This window comes from Bombina bombina, chromosome 4, assembly GCF_027579735.1.
Source record: "Bombina bombina isolate aBomBom1 chromosome 4, aBomBom1.pri, whole genome shotgun sequence".
NCBI classification, from domain to species: domain Eukaryota; kingdom Metazoa; phylum Chordata; class Amphibia; order Anura; family Bombinatoridae; genus Bombina; species Bombina bombina.
The window spans coordinates 73818692-73827634 of NC_069502.1; the positions used below are offsets into that span (position 1 = coordinate 73818692).

The 8943-nt window shown below is 50.4% G+C and overlaps 1 protein-coding gene across 5 annotated transcripts in view; it reads right to left on the reverse strand.

Annotated features, from left to right (window-relative positions):
- The window catches only part of PTK2B (protein tyrosine kinase 2 beta), a 607866-nt gene extending 606337 nt beyond the window's left edge, over positions 1-1529 (reverse strand). For 2 of the 5 annotated variants that reach the window (XM_053709512.1, XM_053709508.1), the window contains exon 1: positions 633-1093. The gene's annotated coding sequence lies outside the window, so the exon portion shown is untranslated. Of the gene's footprint in view, positions 1-632; positions 1096-1119; positions 1415-1455 lie in introns of those variants that run through there. The other 3 variants (XM_053709509.1, XM_053709510.1, XM_053709513.1) reach the window with 3 other exon arrangements.
- Positions 1530-8943: the final 7414 nt, after the last annotated feature.

Consider the following 8943-nt stretch of genomic DNA (forward strand, 5'->3'; position numbering starts at 1 on the left):
GCTGTGCAGTATGTGTGTACAGTATGTGAGAGTTGTAAAATAAGGAGTGAATGTGTGTACATGTGTGTGCTGGGCAGTATGTGTGTACAGTATGTGAGAGGGTTGTAAAATAAAGAGTGAATGTAATGTGTGTACATGTGCGTGCTGTGCAGTATGTGTGTACAGTATGTGAGAGAGTTGTAAAATAAAGAGTGAATGTGTGTACATGTGCGTGCTGTGCAGTATGTGTGTACAGTATGTGAGAGAGTTGTAAAATAAAGAGTGACTGTGTGTACATGTGCGTGCTGTGCAGTATGTGTGTACAGTATGTGAGAGAGTTGTAAAATAAAGAGTGAATGTGTGTACATGTGCATGCTGTGCAGTATGTGTATAGGTAATAAGAAGAGTGAATGTGTGTACATGTGTGTGCTGGGCAGTATGTGTATAGGTAATAAGAAGAGTGAATGTGTGTACATGTGTGTGCTGGGCAGTATGTGTATAGGTAATAAGAAGAGTGAATGTGTGTACATGTGTGTGCTGGGCAGTATGTGTATAGGTTACAACATACATAATATATGGGGTTTCAGATAGTTCACATACAGTGCATATACTTCTTGTTAATGTTAGAACTAGACATATCACTCACTACTCACAGTCTGATCGAGTCAGTATTCTTCTTCTTCCACAGCACTTTCTCGTTTTCCTGACTATGAAGGCAGCAGCCGGATCACCTGATGCGGGTACGCCCCCCAACTCCGCAAAACAAACGGGCATCAAGGAGCAGAGTGACCACAGTCAGGGACTCACTAGTAGTCCTTACTACTCCCGGCTCGACCTCAGACCCTCCAGAGTCCCTCCCCAGTGTAAAACGGGCCGTAACAACTGTCTCGCTGAGCCCGCCCACAGCCTCTGTATTTACTGAAATGTTTTATATATTTTTTTTAAATTTAAATACACTGACAGACTCTCTCACACAGGCAGCAGGTGCGGCGCTCCTCGCTGCAGTGCGCCTGTAGGCACATGCCATTGCCTACACTGCCTAATGGGAAATCCGGCGCTGCTGTGCAGTGTATGTGTATAGGTAATAAGAAGAGTGAATGTGTGCTGGGCAAGTGGGCAGTATGTGAGAGCGTTACATACCTGTGTGTGTATCTCCAGGCAGGGCGGGCATTGTGTAGCAAACTAAGCACCTCGGGGCAGGGTAGGGCAGGCGGCGTGGAACTGTATCTCAGGGCTGCATTTTCTATGCGTGTTCGCCACAGATATTTGTCTGGGGGTTGCGTGCTTGGGGTGACTTCTAGTAAGGTGCAGCCTGTGTGTTTTGGGTCCGTCCTTACAGTGCGCAGAGTAAAGTACAAACACTCAGTAACTAACTGCTCCCGGACTACTAACCTGCAAACCCGAGGCAAGAAGACTGTGACCCTCAGCCCTGCTCACACGAATACAATATAACCAGCAAGTTCCGGGCACATTTACCTGTTATTTGTGCTGCTCTGTGTGTCTCCGGGTAAGCAGAGGAATGTGGCCTCAGCGGGCAGGTGAAGTGTTCGGCTCCTCCTCTGTGCAAGGGGCTGGGCTGGCACCGCTTCCTGCTATCTCAGAGTTCTCTGGTGCTCTCCCCCAGTACACTGTCACTGCCTGCTCTAGTCACTTTATCTCTGTGTGCTCTCCCCCAGTACACTGTCACTGCCTGCTCTAGTTACTTTATCTCTGTGTGCTCTCCCCCAGTACACTGTCACTGCCTGCTCTAGTCACTTTATCTCTGTGTGCTCTCCCCCAGTACACTGTCACTGCCTGCTCTAGTTACTTTATCTCTGTGTGCTCTCCCCCAGTACACTGTCACTGCCTGCTCTAGTTACTTTATCTCTGTGTGCTCTCCCCCAGTACACTGTCACTGTCTGCTCTAGTTACTTTATCTCTGTGTGCTCTCCCCCCAGTACACTGTCACTGTCTGCTCTAGTCACTTTATCTCTGTGTGCTCTCCCCCAGTACACTGTCACTGCCTGCTCTAGTCACTTTATCTCTGTGTGTGCTCTCCCCCAGTACACTGTCACTGCCTGCTCTAGTCACTTTATCTCTGTGTGCTCTCCCCCAGTACACTGTCACTGTCTGCTCTAGTCACTTTATCTCTGTGTGCTCTCCCCCAGTACTGTCACTGTCTGCTCTAGTCACTTTATCTCTGTGTGCTCTCCCCAGTACACTGTCACTGCCTGCTCTAGTCACTTTATCTCTGTGTGCTCTCCCCCAGTACACTGTCACTGCCTGCTCTAGTCACTTTATCTCTGTGTGCTCTCCCCCAGTACACTGTCACTGCCTGCTCTAGTCACTTTATCTCTGTGTGCTCTCCCCCAGTACACTGTCACTGCCTGCTCTAGTCACTTTATCTCTGTGTGCTCTCCCCCAGTACACTGTCACTGCCTGCTCTAGTCACTTTATCTCTGTGTGCTCTCCCCCAGTACACTGTCACTGTCTGCTCTAGTCACTTTATCTCTGTGCTCTCCCCCAGTACACTGTCACTGCCTGCTCTAGTCACTTTATCTCTGTGTGCTCTCCCCCAGTACACTGTCACTGCCTGCTCTAGTCACTTTATCTCTGTGTGCTCTCCCCAGTACACTGTCACTGCCTGCTCTAGTCACTTTATCTCTGTGTGCTCTCCCCCAGTACACTGTCACTGCCTGCTCTAGTCACTTTATCTCTGTGTGCTCTCCCCCAGTACACTGTCACTGCCTGCTCTAGTCACTTTATCTCTGTGTGCTCTCCCCCAGTACACTGTCACTGCCTGCTCTAGTCACTTTATCTCTGTGTGCTCTCCCCAGTACACTGTCACTGTCTGCTCTAGTCACTTTATCTCTGTGTGCTCTCCCCCAGTACACTGTCACTGTCTGCTCTAGTCACTTTATCTGTGTGTGCTCTCCCCCAGTACACTGTCACTGCCTGCTCTAGTCACTTTATCTCTGTGTGCTCTCCCCCAGTACACTGTCACTGCCTGCTCTAGTCACTTTATCTGTGTGTGCTCTCCCCCAGTACACTGTCACTGCCTGCTCTAGTCACTTTATCTCTGTGTGCTCTCCCCCAGTATACTGTCACTGTCTGCTCTAGTCACTTTATCTGTGTGTGCTCTCCCCCAGTACACTGTCACTGCCTGCTCTAGTCACTTTATCTCTGTGTGCTCTCCCCCAGTACACTGTCACTGCCTGCTCTAGTCACTTTATCTCTGTGTGCTCTCCCCAGTACACTGTCACTATCCTGCTCTAGTCACTTTATCTCTGTGTGCTCTCCCCCAGTACACTGTCACTGTCTGCTCTAGTCACTTTATCTCTGTGTGCTCTCCCCCAGTACACTGTCACTGTCTGCTCTAGTCACTTTATCTGTGTGTGCTCTCCCCCAGTACACTGTCACTGCCTGCTCTAGTCACTTTATCTCTGTGTGCTCTCCCCCAGTACACTGTCACTGCCTGCTCTAGTCACTTTATCTCTGTGTGCTCTCCCCCAGTACACTGTCACTGCCTGCTCTAGTCACTGTATCTCTGTGTGCTCTCCCCCAGTACACTGTCACTGTCTGCTCTAGTCACTTTATCTCTGTGTGCTCTCCCCAGTACACTGTCACTGCCTGCTCTAGTCACTTTATCTCTGTGTGCTCTCCCCCAGTACACTGTCACTGCCTGCTCTAGTCACTTTATCTCTGTGTGCTCTCCCCCAGTACACTGTCACTGTCTGCTCTAGTCACTTTATCTGTGTGTGCTCTCCCCCAGTACACTGTCACTGTCTGCTCTAGTCACTTTATCTGTGTGTGCTCTCCCCAGTACACTGTCACTGCCTGCTCTAGTCACTTTATCTCTGTGTGCTCTCCCCAGTACACTGTCACTGTCTGCTCTAGTCACTTTATCTCTGTGTGCTCTCCCCCAGTACACTGTCACTGCCTGCTCTAGTCACTTTATCTCTGTGTGCTCTCCCCCAGTACACTGTCACTGTCTGCTCTAGTCACTTTATCTGTGTGTGCTCTCCCCCAGTACACTGTCACTGTCTGCTCTAGTCACTGTATCTCTGTGTGCTCTCCCCCAGTACACTGTCACTGTCTGCTCTAGTCACTTTATCTCTGTGTGCTCTCCCCCAGTACACTGTCACTGTCTGCTCTAGTCACTTTATCTGTGTGTGCTCTCCCCCAGTACACTGTCACTGTCTGCTCTAGTCACTGTATCTCTGTGTGCTCTCCCCCAGTACACTGTCACTGCCTGCTCTAGTCACTGTATCTCTGTGTGCTCTCCCCCAGTACACTGTCACTGTCTGCTCTAGTCACTTTATCTGTGTGTGCTCTCCCCCAGTACACTGTCACTGCCTGTTCTAGTCACTTTATCTCTGTGTGCTCTCCCCCAGTACACTGTCACTGCCTGCTCTAGTCACTTTATCTCTGTGTGCTCTCCCCCAGTACACTGTCACTGCCTGCTCTAGTCACTTTATCTCTGTGTGCTCTCCCCCAGTACACTGTCACTGTCTGCTCTAGTCACTTTATCTGTGTGTGCTCTCCCCCAGTACACTGTCACTGTCTGCTCTAGTCACTTTATCTCTGTGTGCTCTCCCCAGTACACTGTCACTGTCTGCTCTAGTCACTTTATCTGTGTGTGCTCTCCCCCAGTACACTGTCACTGCCTGTTCTAGTCACTTTATCTCTGTGTGCTCTCCCCCAGTACACTGTCACTGCCTGCTCTAGTCACTTTATCTCTGTGTGCTCTCCCCCAGTACACTGTCACTGCCTGCTCTAGTCACTTTATCTCTGTGTGCTCTCCCCAGTACACTGTCACTGTCTGCTCTAGTCACTTTATCTGTGTGTGCTCTCCCCCAGTACACTGTCACTGTCTGCTCTAGTCACTGTATCTCTGTGTGCTCTCCCCCAGTACACTGTCACTGCCTGCTCTAGTCACTGTATCTCTGTGTGCTCTCCCCCAGTACACTGTCACTGTCTGCTCTAGTCACTTTATCTGTGTGTGCTCTCCCCCAGTACACTGTCACTGCCTGCTCTAGTCACTTTATCTCTGTGTGCTCTCCCCCAGTACACTGTCACTGCCTGCTCTAGTCACTTTATCTCTGTGTGCTCTCCCCCAGTACAGTTTTATCTCTGTGTGCTCTCCCCAGTACACTGTCACTGTCTGCTCTAGTCACTTTATCTCTGTGTGCTCTCCCCCAGTACACTGTCACTGCCTGCTCTAGTCACTTTATCTCTGTGTGCACTCCCCCAGTACACTGTCACTGTCTGCTCTAGTCACTTTATCTGTGTGTGCTCTCCCCCAGTACACTGTCACTGCCTGCTCTAGTCACTTTATCTCTGTGTGCTCTCCCCCAGTACACTGTCACTGTCTGCTCTAGTCACTTTATCTCTGTGTGCTCTCCCCCAGTACACTGTCACTGCCTGCTCTAGTCACTTTATCTGTGTGTGCTCTCCCCCAGTACACTGTCACTGCCTGCTCTAGTCACTTTATCTCTGTGTGTGCTCTCCCCCAGTACACTGTCACTGCCTGCTCTAGTCACTTTATCTCTGTGTGCTCTCCCCCAGTACACTGTCACTGCCTGCTCTAGTCACTTTATCTCTGTGTGCTCTCCCCCAGTACACTGTCACTGTCTGCTCTAGTCACTTTATCTCTGTGTGCTCTCCCCCCAGTACACTGTCACTGCCTGCTCTAGTCACTTTATCTCTGTGTGCTCTCCCCCAGTACACTGTCACTGCCTGCTCTAGTCACTTTATCTCTGTGTGCTCTCCCCCAGTACACTGTCACTGTCTGCTCTAGTCACTTTATCTCTGTGTGCACTCCCCCAGTACACTGTCACTGTCTGCTCTAGTCACTTTATCTGTGTGTGCTCTCCCCCAGTACACTGTCACTGTCTGCTCCAGTCACTTTATCTCTGTGTGCTCTCCCCCAGTACACTGTCACTGCCTGCTCTAGTCACTTTATCTGTGTGTGCTCTCCCCAGTACACTGTCACTGCCTGCTCTAGTCACTTTATCTCTGTGTGCTCTCCCCCCAGTACACTGTCACTGCCTGCTCTAGTCACTTTATCTCTGTGTGCTCTCCCCCAGTACACTGTCACTGCCTGCTCTAGTCACTGTATCTCTGTGTGCTCTCCCCCAGTACACTGTCACTGTCTGCTCTAGTCACTTTATCTCTGTGTGCTCTCCCCAGTACACTGTCACTGCCTGCTCTAGTCACTTTATCTCTGTGTGCTCTCCCCCAGTACACTGTCACTGCCTGCTCTAGTCACTTTATCTCTGTGTGCTCTCCCCCAGTACACTGTCACTGTCTGCTCTAGTCACTTTATCTGTGTGTGCTCTCCCCCAGTACACTGTCACTGTCTGCTCTAGTCACTTTATCTGTGTGTGCTCTCCCCAGTACACTGTCACTGCCTGCTCTAGTCACTTTATCTCTGTGTGCTCTCCCCAGTACACTGTCACTGTCTGCTCTAGTCACTTTATCTCTGTGTGCTCTCCCCCAGTACACTGTCACTGCCTGCTCTAGTCACTTTATCTCTGTGTGCTCTCCCCCAGTACACTGTCACTGTCTGCTCTAGTCACTTTATCTCTGTGTGCTCTCCCCCAGTACACTGTCACTGTCTGCTCTAGTCACTTTATCTCTGTGTGCTCTCCCCCAGTACACTGTCACTGTCTGCTCTAGTCACTTTATCTCTGTGTGCTCTCCCCCAGTACACTGTCACTGTCTGCTCTAGTCACTTTATCTCTGTGTGCTCTCCCCCAGTACACTGTCACTGTCTGCTCTAGTCACTGTATCTCTGTGTGCTCTCCCCCAGTACACTGTCACTGCCTGCTCTAGTCACTTTATCTCTGTGTGCTCTCCCCCAGTACACTGTCACTGTCTGCTCTAGTCACTTTATCTCTGTGTGCTCTCCCCCAGTACACTGTCACTGCCTGCTCTAGTCACTTTATCTCTGTGTGCTCTCCCCCAGTACACTGTCACTGCCTGCTCTAGTCACTTTATCTCTGTGTGCTCTCCCCCAGTACACTGTCACTGCCTGCTCTAGTCACTTTATCTCTGTGTGCTCTCCCCCAGTACACTGTCACTGTCTGCTCTAGTCACTTTATCTGTGTGTGCTCTCCCCCAGTACACTGTCACTGCCTGCTCTAGTCACTTTATCTCTGTGTGCTCTCCCCCAGTACACTGTCACTGCCTGCTCTAGTCACTTTATCTCTGTGTGCTCTCCCCCAGTACACTGTCACTGTCTGCTCTAGTCACTTTATCTCTGTGTGCTCTCCCCCAGTACACTGTCACTGCCTGCTCTAGTCACTTTATCTGTGTGTGCTCTCCCCCAGTACACTGTCACTGTCTGCTCTAGTCACTTTATCTGTGTGTGCTCTCCCCCAGTACACTGTCACTGTCTGCTCTAGTCACTTTATCTCTGTGTGCTCTCCCCCAGTACACTGTCACTGTCTGCTCTAGTCACTTTATCTCTGTGTGCTCTCCCCCAGTACACTGTCACTGTCTGCTCTAGTCACTTTATCTCTGTGTGCTCTCCCCCAGTACACTGTCACTGTCTGCTCTAGTCACTTTATCTCTGTGTGCTCTCCCCAGTACACTGTCACTGCTCTGCTCTAGTCACTTTATCTCTGTGTGCTCTCCCCCAGTACACTGTCACTGCTCTGCTCTAGTCACTTTTATCTCTGTGTGCTCTCCCCCAGTACACTGTCACTGCCTGCTCTAGTCACTTTATCTCTGTGTGCTCTCCCCCAGTACACTGTCACTGCCTGCTCTAGTCACTTTATCTCTGTGTGCTCTCCCCCAGTACACTGTCACTGCCTGCTCTAGTCACTTTATCTCTGTGTGCTCTCCCCCCAGTACACTGTCACTGCCTGCTCTAGTCACTTTATCTCTGTGTGCTCTCCCCCAGTACACTGTCACTGCCTGCTCTAGTCACTTTATCTCTGTGTGCTCTCCCCCAGTACACTGTCACTGCCTGCTCTAGTCACTTTATCTCTGTGTGCTCTCCCCCAGTACACTGTCACTGCCTGCTCTAGTCACTTTATCTCTGTGTGCTCTCCCCCAGTACACTGTCACTGCCTGCTCTAGTCACTTTATCTCTGTGTGCTCTCCCCCAGTACACTGTCACTGCCTGCTCTAGTCACTTTATCTCTGTGTGCTCTCCCCCAGTACACTGTCACTGCCTGCTCTAGTCACTTTATCTCTGTGTGCTCTCCCCCAGTACACTGTCACTGCCTGCTCTAGTCACTTTATCTCTGTGTGTGCTCTCCCCAGTACACTGTCACTACCTGCTCTAGTCACTTTATCTCTGTGTGCTCTCCCCCAGTACACTGTCACTGCTTGCTCTAGTCACTTTATCTCTGTGTGCTCTCCCCCAGTACACTGTCACTGTCTGCTCTAGTCACTTTATCTCTGTGTGCTCTCCCCCAGTACACTGTCACTGTTCTGCTCTAGTCACTTTATCTCTGTGTGCTCTCCCCAGTACACTGTCACTAGCCTGCTCTAGTCACTTTATCTCTGTGTGCTCTCCCCCAGTACACTGTCACTGCCTGCTCTAGTCACTTTATCTCTGTGTGCTCTCCCCCAGTACACTGTCACTGCCTGCTCTAGTCACTTTATCTGTGTGCTCTCCCCCAGTACACTGTCACTGTCTGCTCTAGTCACTTTATCTCTGTGTGCTCTCCCCCAGTACACTGTCACTGCCTGCTCTAGTCACTTTATCTCTGTGTGCTCTCCCCCAGTACACTGTCATGCTGCTAGTCTTTATCTCTGTGTGCTCTCCCCAGTACACTGTCACTGTCTGCTCTAGTCACTTTATCTCTGTGTGCTCTCCCCCAGTACACTGTCACTGCCTGCTCTAGTCACTTTATCTCTGTGTGCTCTCCCCCAGTACACTGTCACTGCCTGCTCTAGTCACTTTATCTGTGTGTGCTCTCCCCCAGTACACTGTCACTGCCTGCTCTAGTCACTTTATCTCTGTGTGCT